A 23297-nucleotide genomic window follows, 5' to 3' on the forward strand; every position below is an offset into this window, starting at 1 on the left:
CGGGACGGGGCGCGTGCTCGGGGAGGCCGGCGACAAGGACAGCGCGGGCTCGGGGAGGCGGCGGCCTTGGCGGCGGCGGCGGCGACGGCGAGGTGGAGCAGCCTGGCGGCGTCGAGGAGGGTCGGCGTCGTCGGGGGCAACTGGCGATGAGATTCTGAATTTTTGCAAAGTGTTTGCTTATATAGCAAAGCCATTGGTCCCGGTTCGTGAATCCAACCGGGACTAATGCACCCTTATTCCCGGTTGGTGCCACCAACCGGGACCAAAGGCCTCTTTTTCGGCAGCCCAAAGGATGGGAAGCGGCGGCCTTTGGTATCGGTTGGTGCCACCAACCGGAACCAATGCCTCCCCCTTTAGTCCCGGTTGGTGCCACCAACCGGGACCAAAGGCCCCTGTGCTGCCCGCGTCGGGGCCAAAGTTTAGTCCCACCTCGCTAGTTGAGAGGGGCGCGCAGTGGTTTATAAGCCCCACTGCCGCACCACTCTCGAGCTCCTCTCCACCGCAGGCTTTCGGGCCTACTTGCTATTGCTTTGCCTGATGGGCCTTCTGGGCCTACTGTGGGCCTGAATCCTGGCCCATAGTAGGGTTTCATGTCGTATTCAGGCTGTGGGGGCCTAGTAGGAGGCATTTTTTTGTTTTTTTGTTTACTTTACTTGTTGTTGCTATTTTTATTTTATTTTCCAGTTTTTTTGTTTTCTTTTCTGCATTATCTATTTCCTTTTTTTTGCTTTATTTTTTAATTGTTTTTGCTTTTAGTTTTAGGAAAATTATAAACTTTCTGTTAGTGCCATTAGTTTTCAAATTTGAAAACACTTTTTTTGTTTTTTTGTTTTCTTTCTTGCTTTATTTATTTTATTTTGTTTCTACTTACAACAAAATACTTATTGTTGTTTTTTTGTTTTGTTTTCTGCATTATTTATTTTCTTTTGTTTTTTGCTTTATTTTTCAATTCTTTTTGCTTTTAGTTTTAGGAAAATTTTAAACTTTCTGTTAGTGCCATTAGTTTTCAAATTTGAAAACACTTTTTTTGTTTTTTTGTTTTCTTTCTTGCTTTATTTATTTTATTTTGTTTCTACTTATAACAAAATACTTATTGTTGCTATTTTTAATTATTACGAGGGCCGAACCATAAGACATTAAAGCATTTCAAATGAACTCTGAAAAAGTTGAAAGTTGGCATGGTATCATAAATTGACCCACATAGCATGTGCATGTACAAAACGGACAATGGTATCATACTCGTCAGTTACAAAGTTGGCATGGTATCATCATAATAGTTGCGGGAGAAAGTCTTCACTTTTTCTTCGCTTGTGTCATTTGCTTATTGCGCCGTAACCATGGATAATCTTCATCGTTTATCAGGATGCTGGGGTCAGCCTTGACTTTGAAGGGAGGAATGTCATGAAACTTTTCATAATCTTCAGACATGTCTGTCTTGTCCTCCACTCCCATGATGTCCCTTTTTCTTGAAAGAACTATGTGGCGCTTTGGATCATCGTATGATGTATTCGCTTCCTTATCTTTTTTCTTTCTCGGTCTGGTAGACATGTCCTTCACATAGATAACCTTTCCACATCATTGGCTAGGATAAACGGTTCGTCAGTGTAACCGAGATTTTTCAGATCCACTGTTGTCATTCCGTACTGTGGGTCTACCTGTACCCCGCCTCCTGACAGATTGACCTATTTGCACTTAAACAAAGGGACCTTAAAATCATGTCCGTAGTCAAGTTCCCATATGTCCACTATTTAACCATAATATGTGTCCTTTCCCCTCTCGGTTGTTGCATCAAAGCGGACACCGCTGTTTTTTTGGTGCTCTTTTGATCTTGGTCAATCGTGTAAAATGTATTCCTGTTTATCTCGTATCCTTTCCAAATCAATACAGTCAAAGATGGTCCCCTGGACAACAAGTACAGCTCATCACAAACAGTGTTGTCACCTCTGATACGTGCTTCCAACCAACTGCTGAAAGTCCTGATGTGTTCACATGTAATCCAGTCATCGCACTGCTCCGGGTGTTTGGAGCGCAGACTGTTCTTGTGTTCATCGACATACGGGGTCACCAAGGTAGAGTTCTGTAGAACTGTGTAGTGTGCTTGAGACCAAGAATATCCGCCCCTGCATATTATTGAGTCCCTTCCAAGCGTACCTTTTCCAGTCAGTCTCCCCTCATACCGCGATTTAGGGAGACCTACACTAGTAGAAAAGGGGGCATCAGTCCCGGTTCATAAGGGCCTTTAGTCCCGGTTCTTGAACCGGGACTAAAGGGTCGTTACTAATGCCTCCCCCCTTTAGTCCCGGTTCAAACTGGAACCGGGACTAAAGGTCGCGGCCACGTGGAGCTCCACCTTTAGTCCCGGTTGGTAACACCAACCGGGACTAAAGGAAATTTTATGATTTTTCTTTTTTGAAATTTTTTTTTGAATTTTTTTTTAATTTTTTTTCAAATTTCTGAATTATTTTAACCTCTAATCTCTAATCACCACCCCTCATCACTACTCAATTTATCCTCTAATCTTCTAATCACCCCTCATCATTCCTAATCATCTAACTTCCCGAATGGTCACCCATCCTCCCACTCCCCCAGCCTGAGCACGCTTAACTTCCGGGTTCTATTCTCCCTCGTTTCCAAGTCTGCACTTGTTGTTTTCCTGACAATAGTAAGATGTCAATCCTATTAACCCTCAGGAATTTTGCGTAACCATGAAGTGACACATTTCACTGTTTGAGTTTGAAACTATTGTTTTAAAAAACAATAATTATTTAATAACACTATTTTTTCTTGAATAATTAGTTTGACCACAGTTTGACCAGATTTGACCAAAATTCAAAATAACTGAAATAATTATTTAGTAACACTAATATTCTAGAGTAATTAGTTATACCATTGTTTGACCAGACAGTTTGATTTTTTTTCGATTTTTTCCACTCTAGATCTTAAAAGCCCCGTAACTTTTTTTCTGTTAGGTTTTTGAGGATTTTAAAAATGTTTAACGGGGTTCCCCCGGTTAAATTTGGATGTAACTTTTCGAGTAGATGATTTTTCATATAAAAAACTTTTTCATCCGAGTTAGTATGCAAAAGTTATGCCCATTTTACTAAATTCTAGAGAGATTTGAAAATGGGACCTTTAGTACTGGTTCGTGCCATGAACCGGTACTAATGCCTCAAACCCCATTAGTACCGGTTCGTGGCACCAACCGGGACTATCACGAACCAGTACTAATGGGCATCGCACCCTTTAGTCCCGGTTCGTGGCACCAACCGGGACTAAAAGGTCCAGACGAACCGGGACAAATGGCCCACGTGGCCCGGCCGGCCCCCTGGGCTCAGGAACCGGGACTAATGCCTCCATTAATCCCGGTTCTGGATTGAACCGGGACTAATGGGCTAACCCGGCCTAGACCAAAGCCCTCTTTTCTACTAGTGCTAACTTCTTAAGGCCAGGAATGAAGTCAACACAAAACCCGATGACATCCTCTGTTTGATGGCCCATGGAGATGCTTCCTTCTGGCCTAGCACGGTTACGGACATATTTCTTTAGGACTCCCATGAACCTCTCAAAGGGGTATATATTGTGTAGAAATACGGGGCCCAGAATGACAATCTCGTCAACTAGATGAACTAGGACGTGCGTCATGATATTGAAGAAGGATGGTGGGAACACCAGCTCGAAACTGACAAGACATTGCACCACATCACTCCTTAGCCTTGGTATGATTTCTGGATCGATCACCTTTTGAGAGATTGCATTGAGGAATGCACATAGCTTCACAATGGCTAATCGGACGTTTTCCGGTAGAAGCCCCCTCAATGCAACCGGAAGCAGTCGCGTCATAATCACGTGGCAGTCATGAGACTTTAGGTTCTGAAACTTTTTCTCTGCCATATTTATTATTCCTTTTATATTCGACGAGAAGCCAGTCGGGACCTTCATACTAAGCAGGCATTGAAAGAAGATTTCCTACTCTTCTTTGGTAAGAGCATAGCTGGCAGGACCTTCATACTACTTTGGAGGCATGCTGTCTTTTTCGTGCAAACGTTGGAGGTCCTCCCGTGCCTCAGCTGTATCTTTTGTCTTCCCATACACGCCCAAGAAGCCTAGCAGGTTCACGCAAAGGTTCTTCGTCACGTGCATCACGTCGATCGAAGAGCGGACCCCTAGGTCTTTCCAGTAGGGTAGGTCCCAAAATATAGATTTCTTCTTCCACATGGGTGCGTGTCCCCCAGCTTCACTCGGAACAGCTAGTCCGCCGGGACCCTTTCCAAAGATTACATGTAAATCATTGACCATAGCAAGTACGTGATCACCGGTACGCACGGCGGGCTTCTTCCGGTGATTTGCCTCGCCTTTGAAATGCTTGCCTTTCTTTCGACATTGATGGTTGGTCGGAAGAAATCAACGATGGCCCAGGTACACATTCTTCCTGCAGCTTGCCAGGTATATACTATCAGTGTCAAGTAAACAGTGCGTGCATGCGTGGTATCCTTTCTTTGTCTGTCCTGAAAGGATACTGAGAGCGGGCCAATCGTTGATGGTCACGAACAGCAATGCCTTTAGGTTAAATTTGTTGGGGAACGTTGCAGAAAACAAAAATTTTCCTACTCGTTTCACCAAGACCATCTAGGAGTTCATCTAGCAACGAGTGATTAGATGCATCTACATACCTTTGTAGATCGCGCACGGAAGCGTTCAAAAAAACGGTGATGATGTAGTCGTACTCGACGTGATCCAAATCACCGACGACCAGCGCCGAACGGACGGCACCTCCGCGTTCAACACACGTACGGAACAGCCACGTCTCCTCCTTCTTGATCCAGCAAGGGAGGGAGGAGAGGTTGAGGGAGATGGCACCAGCAGCAGCACGACGGCGTGGTGTTGATGGAGCTGCAGTACTCCGGCAGAGCTTCGCTAAGCACTATGGAGGTGGAGGAGGTGTTGGAGAGGGAGGAGGCAACCAAAGGCCAAGGCGTTCAGGTATGAAGTCCCTCCTCTCCCCCACTATATATAGGAGGGCCAAGGGGGGGTGGCCGGCCCTAGGAGATCCAATCTCCTAGGGGTGCGGCGGCCAAGGGGGGTTTCCCTCCCCCCCCCCCCAAGGCACCTAGGAGGTGCCTTCCCCTCCTAGGACTATGATCCCTTCAAACCCTAGGTGCATGGGCCTATGTGGGGCTGGTGCCCTTGGCCCATTAGGCCAAGGCGCACCCCCTACAGCCCATGTGGCCCCTCCGGGACAGGTGGACCCACCCGGTGGACCCCCGGGACCCTTCCGGTGGTCCCGGTACAATACCGATAACCCCGAAACTTGTCCCGATGCCCGAAACAGGACTTCCCATATATAAATCTTTACCTCCGGACTATTCCGGAACTCCTCGTGACGTCCGGGATCTCATCCGGGACTCCGAACAACAGTCAGGTTACTGCATATACATATCCCTACAACCCTAGCGTAACTGAACCTTAAGTGTGTAGACCCTACGGGTTCGGGAGACAAGCAGACATGACCGAGACGACTCTCCGGTCAATAACCAACAGCGGGATCTGGATACCCATGCTGGCTCCCACATGCTCCATGATGATCTCATCGGATGAACCACGATGTCGAGGATTCTATCAACCCCGTACGCTATTCCCTTTGTCTATCGATATGTTACTTGTCCGAGATTCGATCGTCGGTATCCCAATACCTCGTTCAATCTCGTTACCGGCAAGTCACTTTACTCGTACCGCAATGCATGATCCCGTGACCAGACACTTGGTCACTCTGAGCTCATTATGATGATGCATTACCGAGTGGGCCCAGTGATACCTCTCCGTCATACGGAGTGACAAATCCCAGTCTTGATCCATGTCACCCAACAGACACTTTCGGAGATACCCGTAGTCTACCTTTATAGTCACCCAGTTACGTTGTGACGTTTGGCATACCCAAAGCACTCCTACGGTATCCGGGAGTTACACGATCTCATGGTCTAAGGAAAAGATACTTGACATTGGAAAACTCTAGCAAATGAACTATACGATCTTGTGCTATGTTTAGGATTGGGTCTTGTCCATCACATCATTCTCCTAATGATGTGATCTCGTTATCAATGACATCCAGTGTCCATAGTCAGGAAACCATGACTATCTGTTGATCAACGAGCTAGTCAACTAGAGGCTCACTAGGGACATGTTGGTGTCTGTTATTCACACATGTATTACGATTTCCGGATAACACAATTATAGCATGAATAAAGACAATTATCATGAACAAGGAAATATAATAATAATGCTTTTATTATTGCCTCTAGGGCATATTTCCAACAGTCTCCCACTTGCACTAGAGTCAATAATCTAGTTACATTGTGATGAATCGAACACCCATGGAATTCTGGTGTTGATCATGTTTTGCTCTAGGGAGAGGTTTAGTCAACGGATCTGCTACAATGAGGTCCGTATGTACTTTACAAATCTCTATGTCTCCATCTTGAACATTTTCACGAATGGAGTTGAAGCGACGCTTGATGTGCCTTGTCTTCTTGTGAAACCTGGGCTCCTTGGCAAGTGCAATAGCTCCAGTGTTGTCACAGAAGAGCTTGATCGGCCCCGACGCATTGGGTATGACTCCTAGGTCGGTGATGAACTCCTTCACCCATATTGCTTCATGTGCTGCCTCCGAGGCTGCCATGTACTCCGCTTCACATGTAGATCCCGCCACGACGCTTTGCTTGCAACTGCACCAGCTTACTGCCCCACCATTCAAAATATACACGTATCCGGTTTGTGACTTAGAGTCATCCAGATCTATGTCGAAGCTAGTGTCGACGTAACCCTTTCCGACGAGCTCTTCGTCGCCTCCATAAACGAGAAACATTTCCTTAGTCCTTTTCAGGTACTTTAGGATATTCTTGACCGCTGTCCAGTGTTCCTTGCCGGGATTACTTTGGTACCTTCCTACCAAACTTACGGCAAGGTTAACATCAGGTCTGGTACACAGCATGGCATACATAATAGAACCTATGGCTGAGGCATAGGGGATGACGCTCATCTCTTCTATATCTTCTGCCGTGGTCGGACATTGAGCTGAGCTCAATTTCATACCTTGTAACACAGGCAAGAACCCCTTCTTGGATTGATCCATATTGAACTTCTTCAATATCTTATCAAGGTATGTGCTTTGTGAAAGACCTATGAGGCGTCTCGATCTATCTCTATAGATTTTGATGCCTAATATATAAGCAGCTTCTCCAAGGTCCTTCATTGAAAAACTTATATTCAAGTAGGCCTTGATGCTGTCCAAGAGTTCTATATCATTTCCCATCAACAGTATGTCATCTACATATAATATGAGAAATGCTACAGAGCTCCCACTCACTTTCTTGTAAACGCAGGCTTCTCCATAAGTCTGTGTAAACCCAAACGCTTTGATCATCTCATCAAAGCGAATGTTCCAACTCCGAGATGCTTGCACCAGCCCATAAATCGAGCGTTGGAGCTTGCACACTTTGTCAGCATTCTTAGGATCGACAAAACCTTCCGGCTGCATCATATACAATTCTTCCTTAAGGAAACCATTAAGGAATGCCGTTTTGACGTCCATTTGCCATATTTCGTAATCATAGAATGCGGCAATTGCTAACATGATTCGGACGGACTTCAGCTTCGCTACCGGTGAGAAAGTCTCATCGTAGTAAACCCCTTGAACTTGTCGATAACCCTTAGCGACAAGCCGAGCTTTATAGATGGTCACATTACCATCCGCGTCTGTCTTCTTCTTAAAGATCCATTTATTTTCTATGGCTCACCGCTCAACGGGCAAGTCAGTCAAAGTCCATACTTTGTTTTCATACATGGATCCTATCTCGGATTTCATGGCTTCCAGCCATTTGTCGGAATCCGGGCCCGCCATCGCTTCTTCATAGTTCGAAGGTTCACCATTGTCTAACAGCATGATTTCCAAGACAGGGTTGCCATACCACTCTGGTGCGGAACGTGTCCTTGTGGACCTTCGAATTTCAGTAGGGGCTTGATCAGAAGTATCTTGATCATTTTCATTAACTTCCTCTCTAGTCGGTGCAGGCACCTCAGGAACATTTTCTTGAGTTGCGCCATTTTCCGTTTCAAGAGGTAATACTTCATCAAGCTCTACTTTCCTCCCACTTACTTCTTTCGAGAGAAACTCTTTCTCTAGAAAGGACCCATTCTTGGCAACAAAGATCTTGCCTTCGGATCTGAGGTAGAAGGTGTACCCAATAGTTTCTTTTGGGTATCCTATGAAGAAGCATTTTTCCGACTTGGGTTCGAGCTTTTCAGGTTGAAGTTTCTTGACATAAGCATCGCATCCCCAAACTTTTAGAAACGACAGCTTAGGTTTCTTTCCAAACCATAATTCATACGGTGTCGTCTCAACGGATTTTGACGGAGCCCTATTTAAAGTGAATGCGGCAGTCTCTAAAGCATAGCCCCAAAAGAAAGCGGTAAATCGGTAAGAGACATCATAGATCGCACCATATCTAACAGAGTGCGATTACGACGTTCGGACACACCATTACGCTGAGGTGTTCCAGGCAGCGTGAGTTGTGAAACTATTCCACATTTTCTTAAGTGTGCCCCAAACTCGTGACTCAAGTATTCTCCTCCACGATCTGATCGCAGAAACTTGATTTTCCTGTCACATTGATTTTCAACCTCACTCTGAAATTCCTTGAACTTTTCAAAGGTTTCAGACTTGTGTTTCATTAAGTAGATATACCCATACCTACTTAAATCATCAGTGAGGGTGAGAACATAACGATAGCCACCGCGAGCCTCAACACTCATCGGACCGCACACATCAGTATGTATGATTTCCAATAAGTCGGTTGCTCGCTCCATTGTTCCTGAGAACGGAGTCTTGGTCATTTTACCCATAAGGCATGGTTCGCACGTGTCAAATGATTCATAATCAAGAGACTCTAAAAGTCCATCAGCATGGAGCTTCTTCATGCGTTTGACACCTATGTGACCAAGGCGGCAGTGCCACAAGTATGTGGGACTATCATTATCAACCTTACTTCTTTTGGTACTCACATTATGAACATGTGTAGCATCACGTTCGAGATTCATAAAGAATAAACCATTCACCATAGGAGCATGACCATAAAACATATCTCTCAAAAAAATGGAACAACCATTATTCTCAGATTTAAAAGAGTAGCCATCTCCAATTAAACGAGATCCCGATACAATGTTCATGCTCAAAGCTGGCACTAAATAACAATTATTAAGGTTTAAAACTAATCCCGAAGGGAGATGCAGAGGCAGCGTGCCGACGGTGATCACATTGACCTTGGAACCATTCCCGACGCGCATCGTCACCTCGTCCTTTGCCAGTTTCCGCTTATTCCGCAGCCCCTGCTTTGAGTTACAAATGTGAGCAACTGCACCGGTATCAAATACCCAGGAGCCACTACGGGCACTAGTAAGGTACACATCAATTACATGTATATCACATATACCTTTTGTTTTGCCGGCCTTCTTATCCGCTAAGTACTTAGGGCGGTTCCGCTTCCAGTGACCGCTTCCCTTGCAATAAAAGCACTCAGTCTCGGGCTTGGGTCCATTCTTTGGCTTCTTCCCGGCAGCTTGCTTGCCGGGCGCGCAACCTCCTTGCCGTCCTTCTTGAAGTTCTTTTTACCCTTGCCTTTCTTGAACTTAGTGGTTTTATTGACCATCAACACTTGATCTTCCTTCCTGACTTCTACCTCTGCTGATTTCAGCATAGCAAATACTTCAGGAATGGTCTTTTCCATCCCCTGCATATTGAAGTTCATCACAAAGCTCTTGTAGCTTGGTGGAAGCGACTGGAGGATTCTGTCAATGACCGCATCATCCGGGAGATTAACTCCCAGCTGAGTCAAGCTGTTATGCAACCCAGACATAGTGAGTATGTGCTCACTGACAGAACTGTTTTCCTCCATCTTACAGCTGAAGAATTTGTCGGAGACTTCATATCTCTCGACCCGGGCATGAGCTTGGAAAACCATTTTCAGCTCTTCGAACATCTCATATGCTCCATGTCTCTCAAAACGCTTTTGGAGCCCCGGCTCTAGGCTGTAAAGCATGCCGCACTGAACGAGGGAGTAGTCATCGAAACGTGCCTGCCAAGCGTTCATAACATCTTGTTCTGCAGGGAGAACGGGTGCGTCACCAAGCGGTGCTTGTAGGACATAATCTTTCTTGGCAGCTATGAGGATGATCCTCAGGTTCCGGACCCAGTCCGTATAGTTGCTGCCATCGTCTTTCAGCTTAGTTTTCTCTAGGAACGCGTTGAAGTTGAGGACTACGTTGGCCATTTGATCTACAAGACATATTGCAAAGATTTTAGACTAAGTTCATGATGATTAAGTTCAACTAATCAAATTATTAGTGAACTCCCACTTAGATTAGACATCCCTCTATCCATCTAAGTATTACATGATCCGAGTTAAACTAGACCGTGTCCGATCATCACGTGATACGGACTAGTCAACATCGGTGAACATCTTCATGTTGATCGTATCTTCTATACGACTCATGCTCGACCTTTCGGTCTTCTGTGTTCCGAGGCCATGTCTGTACATGCTAGGCTCGTCAAGTCAACCTAAGTGTTTGCATGTGTAAATCTGTCTTACACCCGTTGTATGTGAACGTCTGAATAAAACACCCGATCATCACGTGGTGTTTTGAAACAGCGAACTATCGCAACGGTGCACAGTTAGGGGGAACACTTCTTGAATTTATTATGAGGGATCATCTTATTTACTACCTTCGTTCTAAGTAAACAAGATGCAAAACATGATAAGCATCACATGCAATCAAATAATAAACGTGACATGATATGGCCAATATCACATAGCTCCTTTGATCTCCATCTTGAGGCTCCATGATCATCTTGTCACCGGCTTGACACCATGATCTCCATCATCATGATCTCCATCATCGTGTCTCCATGAAGTTGCTCGCCAACTATTACTTCTACTACTATGGCTAACGCGTTTAGCAATAAAGTAAAGTAATTTACATGGCGTTTCTTGATGACACGCAGGTCATATAAAAGAATAAAGACAACTCCTATGGCTCCTGCCGGTTGTCATACTCATCGACATGCAAGTCGTGAATCCTATTACAATAGCATGAACATCTCATACATCACATATAGATCATTCATCATTCATCACAACTTTGGCCATATCATATCACAGACCACTTGCTGCAAAAACAAGTTAGACGTCCTCTAATTGTTGTTGCAAGTTTTACGTGGCTGAATTAGGGTTCTAGCAAGAACGTTTTCTTACCTACGTTAAAGCCACAACGTGATTTGTCAACTTCTATTTACCCTTCATAAGGACCCTGTTCATCGATTCCGCTCCAACTAAAGTAGGAGAGACAGACACCCGCCAGCCACCTTATGCATCTAGTGCATGTTAGTCGGTGGAACCGGTCTCACGTAAGCGTACGTGTAAGGTTGGTCCGGGCCGCTTCATCCCCACAATACCGCTGAAGCAAGAAAGGACTAGTAACGGCAAGAAAGTTGACAAATCTACGCCCACAACAAATTGTGTTCTACTCGCGCAAGAAGAACTACGCATAGACCTAGCTCATGATGCCACTGTTGGGGAACGTTGCAGAAAACAAAAAATTTCCTACTTGTTTCACCAAGATCATCTAGGAGTTCATCTAGCAACGAGTGATTAGATGCATCTACATACCTTTGTAGATCGCGCACGGAAGCCTTCAAAAAAACGGTGATGATGTAGTCGTACTCGACGTGATCCAAATCACCGATGACCAGCGCCGAACGGACGGCACCTCCGCGTTCAACACACGTACGGAACAGCCACGTCTCCTCCTTCTTGATCCAGCAAGGGAGGGAGGAGAGGTTGAGGGAGATGGCACCAGCAGCAGCACGACGGCGTGGTGTTGATGGAGCTGCAGTACTCCGGCAGAGCTTCACTAAGCACTATGGAGGTGGAGGAGGTGTTGGAGAGGGAGAAGGAGGCAACCAAAGGCCAAGGCGTTCAGGTATGAAGTCCCTCCTCTCCCCCACTATATATAGGAGGGCCAAGGGGGGGTGGCCGGCCCTAGGAGATCCAATCTCCTAGGGGTGCGGCGGCCAAGGGGGGTTTCCCTCCCCCCCAAGGCACCTAGGAGGTGCCTTCCCCTCCTAGGACTCTGATCCCTTCAAACCCTAGGCGCATGGGCCTATGTGGGGCTGGTGCCCTTGGCCCATTAGGCCAAGGCGCACCCCCTACAGCCCATGTGGCCCCTCCGGGACAGGTGGACCCACCCGGTGGACCCCCGGGACCCTTCCGGTGGTCCCGGTACAATACGATAACCCCGAAACTTGTCCCGATGCCCGAAACAGGACTTCCCATATATAAATCTTTACCTCCGGACCATTCCGGAACTCCTCGTGACGTCCGGGATCTCATCCGGGACTCCAAAAAACATTCGGGTTACTGCATATACATATCCCTACAACCCTAGCGTAACTGAACCTTAAGTGTGTAGACCCTACGGGTTCGGGAGACAAGTAGACATGACCGAGACGACTCTCCGGTCAATAACCAATAGCGGGATCTGGATACCCATGCTGGCTCCCACATGCTCCACGATGATCTCATCGGATGAACCACGATGTCGAGGATTCTATCAACCCCGTACGCTATTCCCTTTGTCTATCGATATGTTACTTGCCCGAGATTCGATCGTCGGTATCCCAATACCTCGTTCAATCTCGTTACCGGTAAGTCACTTTACTCGTACCGCAATGCATGATCCCGTGCCCAGACACTTGGTCACTCTGAGCTCATTATGATGATGCATTACCGAGTGGGCCCAGTGATACCTCTCCGTCATACGGAGTGACAAATCCCAGTCTTGATCCATGTCACCCAACAGACACTTTCGGAGATACCCGTAGTCTACCTTTATAGTCACCCAGTTACGTTGTGACGTTTGGCATACCCAAAGCACTCCTACGGTATCCGGGAGTTACACGATCTCATGGTCTAAGGAAAAGATACTTGACATTGGAAAACTCTAGCAAATGAACTATACGATCTTGTGCTATGTTTAGGATTGGGTCTTGTCCATCACATCATTCTCCTAATGATGTGATCTCTTTATCAATGACATCCAGTGTCCATAGTCAGGAAACCATGACTATCTGTTGATCAACGAGCTAGTCAACTAGAGGCTCACTAGGGACATGTTGGTGTCTGTTATTCACACATGTATTACGATTTCCGGATAACACAATTATAGCATGAATAAAGACAATTATCATGAACAAGGAAATATAATAATAATGCTTTTATTATTGCCTCTAGGGCATATTTCCAACAAAATTCCTCCTGTTTGTGCTCATCCCACGTACGTACACCGTTTCCATTCCACAGATGTAAAAGTTCTTCAACTAATGGCCTTAGGTACACATCAATGTCGTTGCCGGGTTGCTTAGGGCCTTGGATGAGAACTGGCATCATAATGAACTTTTGCTTCATGCACATCCAAGGAGGAAGGTTATACATACATAGAGTCACGGGCCAGGTGCTGTGATTGCTGCTCTGGTCCCCGAAAGGATTAATGCCATCCGCGCTTAAAGCAAACCATATGTTCCTTGGCTCACTTGCAAACTCATCTCAGTACTTTCTCTCGATTTTTCTCCACTGCGACCCGTCAGCGGGTGCTCTCAACTTCCCGTCTTTCTTACGGTCCTCACTGTGCCATCGCATCAACTTGGCATGCTCTCCGTTTCTGAACAGACGTTTCAACCGTGGTATTATAGGAGCATACCAGATCACCTTCGCAGGAACCCTCTTCCTGGGGGGCTCGCCGTCAACATCAACAGGGTCATCTCGTCTGATCTTATACCGTAATGCACCGCATACCGGGCATGCGTTCAGATCGTTGTACGCACCGCGGAAGAGGATGCAGTCATTAGGGCATGCATGTATCTTCTGCACCTCCAATCCTAGAGGGCATACGACCTTCTTTGCTGCGTATGTACTGTCGGGCAATTCATTATCCTTTGGAAGCTTATTCTTCAATATTTTTAGTAGCTTCTCAAATCTTTTGTTAGGCACATCATTCTCTGCCTTCCATTGCAGCAATTCCAGTACGGTACCGAGCTTTGTGTTGCCATCTTCGCAATTGGGGTACAACCCTTTTTTGTGGTCCTCTAACATGCGATCGAACTTCAGCTTCTCCTTTCGACTTTCGCATTGCGTCCTTGCATCGACAATGACCCGGCGGAGATCATCATCATCGGGCACATCGTCTGGTTCCTCTTGATCTTCAGCAGTTTCGCCCGTTGCAGCATCATCGTGCACATCGTCTGGTTCCTCTTGATGTTCAGTAGCATCGCCGTATTCAGGGGGCACATAGTTGTCATCGTACTCTTCTTCTTCGCCGTCTTCCATCATAACCCCTATTTCTCCGTGCCTCGTCCAAACATTATAGTGTGGCATGAAACCCTTGTAAAGCAGGTGGGTGTGGAGGATTTTCCGGTCAGAGTAAGACTTCGTATTCCCACATATAGGGCACGGACAACACATAAAACCATTATGCTTGTTTGCCTCAGCCACTTCGAGAAAATCATGCACGCCCTTAATGTACTCGGAGGTGTGTCTTGAACCGTACATCCATTGTCGGTTCATCTGCGTGCATTATATATAATTAAGTGTGTCAAAAATCATTACAGAACATCATGAATAGATAATTAAGTGACCAAATTAATAGAAGTTCATCCTCACATTAAAACCAAAGTACATACATAGTTCTCATCTAACAACATAAAGCTCTGCAGAGCATCTAAATTAATTAAACCATACACTGAAACTATGTAAAACATTTCAATGCGAAAAAAATGGATCATAATCGCAACCAATGTAACAACTGATCCAACGGCATAATGATACCAAGCCTCGGTATGAATGGCATATTTTCTAATCTTTCTAATCTTCAAGCGCATTGCATCCATCTTGATCTTGTGATCATCGACGACATCCGCAACATGCAACTTCAATATCATCTTCTCCTCCTCAATTTTTCTAATTTTTTCCTTCAACAAATTGTTTTCTTCTTCAACTAAATTTAACCTCTCGACAATAGGGTCGGTTGGAATTTCCGGTTCAACAACCTCCTAGATAAATAAAATCTATGTCACGTTGGTTGGCATAATTGCCATAAACAATAAATGAACCAATAGTTATGAAAAGATAATATATACCACATCTGAATCATAGACAAGACGAGGGCCGACGGGGGCGGATACCAAAACCATCGCACTATATAAGATGCAATAATAAAAGTAAGAAAATTATACAAGTATCTATATAAACATACAAGTAAGAACTTTTTTCCTTTCAGAAAGAAGATAAGAACAAGAGGCTCACCACGGTGGTGCCGGCGACGAGATCGGCGCGGGCAATCGACAGCGGTGAAGACGGGGACGGGACGTGACGGACCGCTAAACCTAGACAAATATTGAGGAAAATGGAGCTTGGAGGTCGAGCTTGGAGAGGAGAAAGCTTAAGTAGTGTGGCTCGGGCATTCCATCGAACACCTCGTGTGCATAGGAGGTGAGCTAGAGCACCACAGAGCTCTCCCCTCGCCGGCCACGAAAAACAGAGCACTGGGAGTGCTCTGCTCGCGGGTGAGGGGTATATATAGGCAACTAATTGGTCCTGGTTCGTGCCACGAACCGGGACTAAAGGGCATCCTTTGGTCCCGGTTCACGCCACCAACCGGGACCAATGTTGGTGGGCCAGGAGCGAGGCGCATTGGTCCCGATTCGTCCCACCAACCGGGACCAATAGGTCCAGTCGAACCGGGACCAATGGCCCACGTGGCCCGGCCGGCCCCCGGGGCTCACGAACCGGTTCCAATGCCCCCATTGGTCCCGGTTCTGGATTGAACCGGGACTAATGGGCTGACCCGGCCTGGACCATTGCCCCCTTTTCTACTAGTGATCGACTTGCCTGTCTAGTTGCTTGTTGTGTGCTACAACTCGATCGACCGGAAAGTAATCGGTCGTAGTTTGCTCGTACGTGCGTCTCACCGGGGAAGTACTCGGTGGATCGCAACGTCAAGGTCGGGCCCGTGCCAACAATTGGTATCAGACCAAGGTTGATCTTCTAGTAACGGGAGATCATGTCGGACGACGAGAAGACCAAGCAGCTGGCAGAGTACTCCGGTGCGGCTAAAGTATTTGCTGCTCCGGCGAGTTCGTCGTACCCACGATTTGATCGCGAGAACTTCGGGGTCTGGAAGGCCCTCATGGAGTGTGGTCTCCGCGCCAACAAGCTATGGGATGCTGTCAACCCAAGAGGTGACGCGTTCAAGGAGGGAGCCGAACACCGGAAGGATCGGCAGGCGGCGTCGGCGATTTACTCGGTGATGCCGATGGATGTCCTCCAACACCTGATCGCCAAAGAAACGGCGAAGGAAGCGTGGGATACCTTGAAGCTCATGTTTGAGGGACACACCCGCGTAAAGCAAGCCAATCTCCAAACTCTCCTAAGGAACTATGAGACTTTGGCAATGGGCGACAATGAGTCCGTGGATGCATTCGCTTCACGGGTGGCTACTCTCGTCAATCGGATCCGCGCGCTTGGTGAAAACCTTACGGAGACCTCGGTTGTCTGGCGGTTCTTGCGCGCAGCCCCTCCCTGGTACCTGCAAATTGTCACGGCGATCGAGCAGTGTGTCGATCTCGGGACTCTCTCCGTCGACGATCTCGTCGGACGCTACAAGGCTCACGACGAGCGTATGCGGTACAGTCTCGGCGATGGGAGGAATGATGAGAATGTCATGCTCACACGGGCTCAGTGGCTGGCGCTGGACTCACGGAGAGGTGGCGAGTGCTCTAGCAGCAACACTCGCCAAGATTGTGCGCCAAAAGAACAAAGTAAGAAGAACGCCGGTGACGGCGCTCCGAAGAAGAAAAAGTTCGACAAGCGCAAGATCAAGTGTCACAACTGTGGCATCATGGGGCACTTCAAGTTGGAGTGCAAGAAACCACCGAAGGAAAAAGCTCTCATGGCCAAAGGAGGCGATGATGGAGACATGATGCTCATGGTCGAAGTATGTGAGCTAATGGATGAGGATAGTCCAGCTCCAAAGGCGCCGGCTACAGAGGTTGTCACGCTCATAGAGGAGGCAGTTTATCTTCACGATAAGAAGAGGATGAACACATCGAGGCACGTGTGGTACCTCGACATGGGCGCTAGCAACCACATGACCGGCGACAAGGACCAGTTTTCTGAGCTCAGTGTTTTGGTGGGAGGCACGGTTCGGTTCGGTGACGGACGGACCGTTGACATCGCAGGGCGAGGTACTGTCCTGTTTGAGTTGAAGAATGGCGGTCACAAGGTACTCACAGATGTGTACTATATTCCCAAGCTAAAGAGTAGCATCATAAGTCTTGGCCAGCTCGAGGAGCGTGGTTGCAAGATTGTGCTCGATGATGGCTTTCTATGGGGGTATGATCATCAGATGATGTTGATTATGAAGGTGCAGAGGTCACCAAACAGGCTCTACGTCCTCAACTTGGATCGTGTGGATCCGGTCTATCTCCTGTCTAGCATAGATGACTCGGCATGGAAGTGGCACACGCGCTACGGTCATCTAAATTTCCAGCCTCTTCGGCAACTTGGACAAAAGAAGATGGTACGTGGTCTACCGTGCATCAATCATGTCGACCAAGTGTGCGACAGTTGTCTCATTGGGAAACAAAGGCGAGCCCCGTTCCCAAGAGAGGGAAACTTTAGAGCGAGTAAAGCACTTGAGTTCGTCCACGGAGACTTGTGCGGACCGATTACACCGGCCACCCCTTCCGGAAACAGATACTTCTTGCTTGTTGTCGACGACTTCGGCAGATTCATGTGGATCGTGTTGTTGAAGACAAAGGACCAAGCTTTGCAAGCCTTCAGGATAATAAAGATGGCGGCTGAAGTAGAATCTGAAGCCAAGCTGAAGGCCCTCCGCACCGATCGGGGAGGTGAATTCAAGTCTCATGCATTCACGGAATTTTGCGAAGCTCAAGGGATCAAGAGGTATCTTACGGCACCATATTCACCGCAACAAAACGGTATTGTCGAACGGAGGAACCAAACCGTCGTGGCGATGGCACGAAGCATGTTGAAGAGTAAAGGCATGCCGGTCAAGTTTTGGGGTGAATCGGTCAATACGGCCGTTTATTTGCTGAACCGGGCTCCGACCAAGAGTGTGGTTGGGATGACACCGTACGAAGCATGGTACGGACAGAAGCCTACGGTTGATCATCTTGGTACTTTCGGGTGCGTAGCGCATGTGAAGACAATGACCGGGCATACTAGCAAATTGGCTGATCGGAGTACTCCAATGGTGTTGGTTGGCTATGAAAAGGGAACAAAGGCATACCGTGCGTGTAACCCCTCTACCAACAAGGTGATTGTGACGCGCGACGTGGTCTTTGAAGAAGCAAGGTCATGGAATTGGAACTCCACCGTGCCGGTATACCCGTCTTCCGATGAAATTTTCAACGATGTTTACGATGATTACGAGCATGCAGACATTGATGATCAACCGAAGACTTCGAGCATCGCGAGCGGCGCGGCAGAAAACGATGGCGCGAGGCATGCGCCAGAAGCAGCGGCGGCCGACGCGCACGAAGCTGCGTACGGCACGCCAGGCAGCAACGCACGCAGCGCCCCTGGTAGCGCTCGCTCAGCTGGCCAAAAGAACGTGTCAGAAGGGAGCGGCCCATCCAGTGGCCTAACTGATGGACCTGAAGATGGACTCGAGCCAGAGTCCAGAGGAGCCAGCCCAGCTGGACAGAAGGGACGTAGCCCTCACGCTGCGTCAGGAGGGCCAGAAGGCCACGTGCATGGGATTGTTGGTTCTCCTGTACGTACACCAATCTCACGTGGTTCACCTGGTTCACCTGGTGGACGTGTAGCCAGCCCAAGGGTGCTCCAATCGCCTGAAAACAGAAGTGTGGCAACTTCAGATGATGATTCCTCATCTTCGACTGTACAGGAGACAAGGGAACGCCCGCCGACACCTGTACATCTTCGACCAGTGGTGGATTTATATCCAAAGGAAGCACTTCCAAAAGTAAATCCTGTGAAAATTAAAGGAAGAGGACGACAGTGTCTGCTTAGCGTCGAGGAACCGACGAAATTTGAAGACGCAAATACGAAGGAGTGTTGGCGTCGTGCTATGGATGAGGAGTTGGGATCGATCCGAGACAACAATACATGGGAGCTCGTGGATCCACACAATGACCATAAAATCATAGGGCTCAAGTGGGTGTACAAGGTCAAGAAAGATGCCGAAGGAAACTTGGTGAAGCATAAGGCAAGGCTCGTAGCCAAAGGATACGTGCAAGAGCAAGGTGTAGACTTCGAGGAAGTGTTCGCTCCTGTCACAGGTAAAATCATCGGACGTTTTCTGGTAAAAGCCCCCTAAATGCAACCAGAAGCAGTTGCGTCATAATCACGTAGCAGTCATGAGACTTTAGGTTCTGAAATTTTTTCTCTACCATATTTATTATTTCCTTTATATTCGACGAGAAGACAGTCGGGACCTTCATACTAAGCAGGCATTCAAATAAGATTTCTTTCTCTTCTTTGGTAAGAGCGTAGCTGGCAGGACCTTTATACTGCTTTGGAGGCATGCCGTCTTTTTCATGCAAACGTTGCAGGTCCTCCCGTGCCTCAGCTGTATCTTTTGTCTTCTCATACACGCCAAAAAAGCCTAGCAGGTTCACGCAAAGGTTCTTCGTCACGTGCATCACGTCAATCGAAGAGTGGACCGCTAGGTCTTTCCAGTAGGGTAGGTCCCAAAATATAGAATTATTCTTCCACATGGGTGCGTGTCCATCAGCGTCACTCGGAACAGCTAGTCGGCCGGGACCCTTTTTAAAGATTACGTGTAAATCATTGACCATAGCAAGTACATGATCACCGGTACGCATGGCGGGCTTCTTCCGGTGATCTGCCTCGCCTTTGAAATGCTTGCCTTTCTTTCGACATTGATGGTTGGTCGGAAGAAATCAACGAGTGAGCATCTTTGCCGTCAGCTTTTCATCGGGGTAGAGCAAAGAGCACATTTGCCGTCAGCTGCTGTCGGCAAAGAATGACTGAGGACAAAGATAACTTTGCCGTCTGCGATTTCTATTATAGATGGCAAAGAAAACTTTGCCGTATGCGGTTTCTATTACAGACGGCTAAGACAACTTTGCCGTATGCGGTTTTATTACAGACGGCAAAGAGCACTCTTTGTCGTCTGTAATAGAAACCGCACACGGCAAAGTACTTTGCCGTCTGTAAAAAAAACTGCAGACGGCAAAGAAGAAACACACCTCGCGGATCGATCCCCCAGATCGATGAGCTGGCACGATCCACACCCCACGCTGCATCTCTCTCCCACGCCCCCAACACGTTCTCTCTCTCTCCCCCACGTTCTCTCACCCTCAGCCGACCCCACCACGTTCTCTCTCCGTTATCCCCACATTCTCTGTCTCACGCATCTCTCTCTCTCATGTAACTCACCAGTAGCCCCACCACGGTCGCCGCCGGCCACCCTGCACCCAGCCACGCTCCCCTCCAACTGCCACGTCCTCTCTCCTCCCTCGAGTCGGCCCCGTCCCCCATCCCCGTCGAGCCGGCCCCGTCCTCTCTCCTCCATCGAGCCGGCCCCGTCCCCCATCCCCGCTATGGAAGCCGCTGCCGGCCTCCTGCCTCGCGGCGCCGCCCGTTCTCCAGCACCCCACGCCGGAGGCCTCGTGCCGCCGCCCGTTCCCCAGCGCCCCACACCGGAGGCCTCGCGCGACCTCGTCCCTCTGGCTTCATCTCCCTCCAGCGCCTCCTCTCTCCGGCAAGCAGCACGGCGCAGACTGCGTGAACAGCGTGGGCGGCACGGCGGCTTCCTCACTCCCGCGAGCAGCGTGGCTTTCTCACTCCGGCGAGCAGCGTGAGTGGCGTGGGTTCCTCCCTCCATCGCCTCCTCACACCGACGAGCAGCGCGGGCGGCGCGGCGCGGGCCAGTGAGCGGCGCGGCCTCCTCAATCCGGTGAGCAGCGGGGCCGCGCAGTGCGGGCTCCTCCCTCCGGTGCCTCCTCACTCCGGCATGCAGCGCGAGCGCGACCTCCTCCTTCCGGCGCCTCCTCACTCCGGTGTGGCCTCCATCCAGCATCGCCTCCCTCCAATAGCGGGGCTTTTCTCCGATGAGGTCGGGCGCATCCAACATCTCTTCTCCGGTGAGGTCGGCATGGTGAGCAGCTTGGCTGTTGGGCGCGTGTGGGCGGCAAGAATCTCTGCTCCGGCGAGCTTTGTACGAGATGATGTGGACGTGCGTTGACGAGACTGTTGATCTAATTTTTTTTAATAAAAAAGAACGGTTTGTCGTCTGTGATGTTTCTGCCTAACGGCAAAGAATTAATCTGGCTCACGGCAAAACATTGACGCCGTCCATTAGGGTCGTTAGTCTATTAGGTTACTTTTCTTTGCCGTCTGGACGGTCTAGTTGACGGCAAACAGTATAGACTGACGGCAAAATCTTTGCCGTCATGCAGAAAAAATAGCAGAAGGCAAAGTATTTTTGCCGATTTACCTTTGCCGTCTGACTTTGCCGTCTACTTCCTGATGGCAAACTCTTTGCCGTCTGGATTTACGTCTTTGCCGTCTGTAATCCACAGACGGCAATTTAACTATTTCCTGTCAAAACCATATAAATTACTTAATAACTATGTTAAGCTCACATGGGGGAAGAATTGGAGGTGTATCCACAAGGACCCAAATGTCCATATTGTCTTTCTCGATTGTAGGATCACAAAGATCCATGGTGACAAGTATACCCTCATCAAAACCATACATCTTGCATATTGCTTCCCAATTTTTGCAACCAAAAAGGGTTACACTCTCAGCATTGTACAACTTTACTTCAAAATCCACACCATGATGGGTCCTTAGGTGATTTTTTTTGGTTTCCATACTTTCATGGTCTTCAAAACCCATCCTCTCCAAGACATATCGTCTTGCATAGCATGGGATAAGCTAGTTGAATTGGAAAAGATGAAAAATACACGTTAAAATAGTTGAAGTCGTGCTTAATTACGAAAAAAAAAGTATAGTCGTCGTTGCGTACCGTATGAACATCGAAGGTCTCCTCGAGCTTTATGCTGAAGCACCGATCTTCGTCCCACTCAAGGAACCTGTCGCACATACCTCGGTCGTCGTGGCACCAGTCGCACTCCCCCGGGCGATTTTCGTCGTCCGAGTACGACATTTTCGGCCTATGTTCATAATTCAAATATTAAGCTTATACAACTAAATATATGTACTAAAAAACCTAAATTAGATCATTATTATTAATCACAGGTTGACTATCGGTGATGGTAGCTCCTCCTTTCATTCCCGAGTGCATTATGACACTAAATTGTCTAGCACACGGGAATGAAGGAGAAGCTACCCCCACGACGACGTGGATGATGGAGGGGGCTCCTAGATTTTTGCATAGAGTGCTCTTCAATTTTAGCATTCAAAGTAGGAGTACTTTTCCAATATGAGCATTCAATAAGCAAAACCAAATCATAAAATAAAGTAATATTCAAATTAGCATGCATTCAATTATAACCGAAAATATATCATCTCTTGTGTCCATACATCGTCGAATATTATCACTAATACTCCTCGAATACTATCATACATATAGCATCGCTAATACAGCTAGAACCGTAGCGCCCGACGGGTATCGTCGCGAGCGGTGGACACCCAAAGATAAGGAACCATCACAGGATCATAGCTCCAATGAGATCCCTGAAGAACCTGCCAGGTATTGTCGAACCTGCCCTCCAATGCAACCATGTAGTGACGGACGTACTCGTCCTCCTCGCTGATACGGTGACGTACCACCTCCGCGGTGTCCGGAAGCCTCGGCACCGTCACTGGCCCACGCGACCGCCACCAAACAAGGATCGTGTCAACAACGGGCTGCCTCCTCACCAACCTACGTCCCCCGGAAGGTAGCACCTCAATATACCAGCAGGCCTCCACCGCCGAGTCGACGACAACGAGGATGCGGGATAGGCATCATCGACGTCGATGCGGGAACTACTTCTATATATAGTTAAATAAAGTAGTTTTATTAATTAAATCAACTAGTTCAACTACTAAGCACTTATTATAAATAAATAAAGTAGTACTTACTAAAAATAAACTACTTGTATATATAGTAAAATAAAGTAGTTTATTAAATCAACTAGCTAGTTCAACTATATATGAAGCACATACTATAAATAAATT

The 23297-nt window shown here is 47.6% G+C and overlaps 1 long non-coding RNA gene across 1 annotated transcript in view; it reads left to right on the forward strand.

The window, feature by feature from the left end:
- Positions 1-17474, forward strand: part of LOC123133633 (uncharacterized) — a 21899-nt gene extending 4425 nt beyond the window's left edge. Inside the window, exons 2-3 of the long non-coding RNA XR_006465328.1 lie at positions 455-456; positions 17345-17474. This is a non-coding gene — a long non-coding RNA (uncharacterized lncRNA). The remainder of the gene's footprint in view (positions 1-454; positions 457-17344) is intronic.
- Positions 17475-23297: the final 5823 nt, after the last annotated feature.

Source organism: Triticum aestivum, chromosome 6B (assembly GCF_018294505.1).
Source record: "Triticum aestivum cultivar Chinese Spring chromosome 6B, IWGSC CS RefSeq v2.1, whole genome shotgun sequence".
Taxonomy (NCBI): domain Eukaryota; kingdom Viridiplantae; phylum Streptophyta; class Magnoliopsida; order Poales; family Poaceae; genus Triticum; species Triticum aestivum.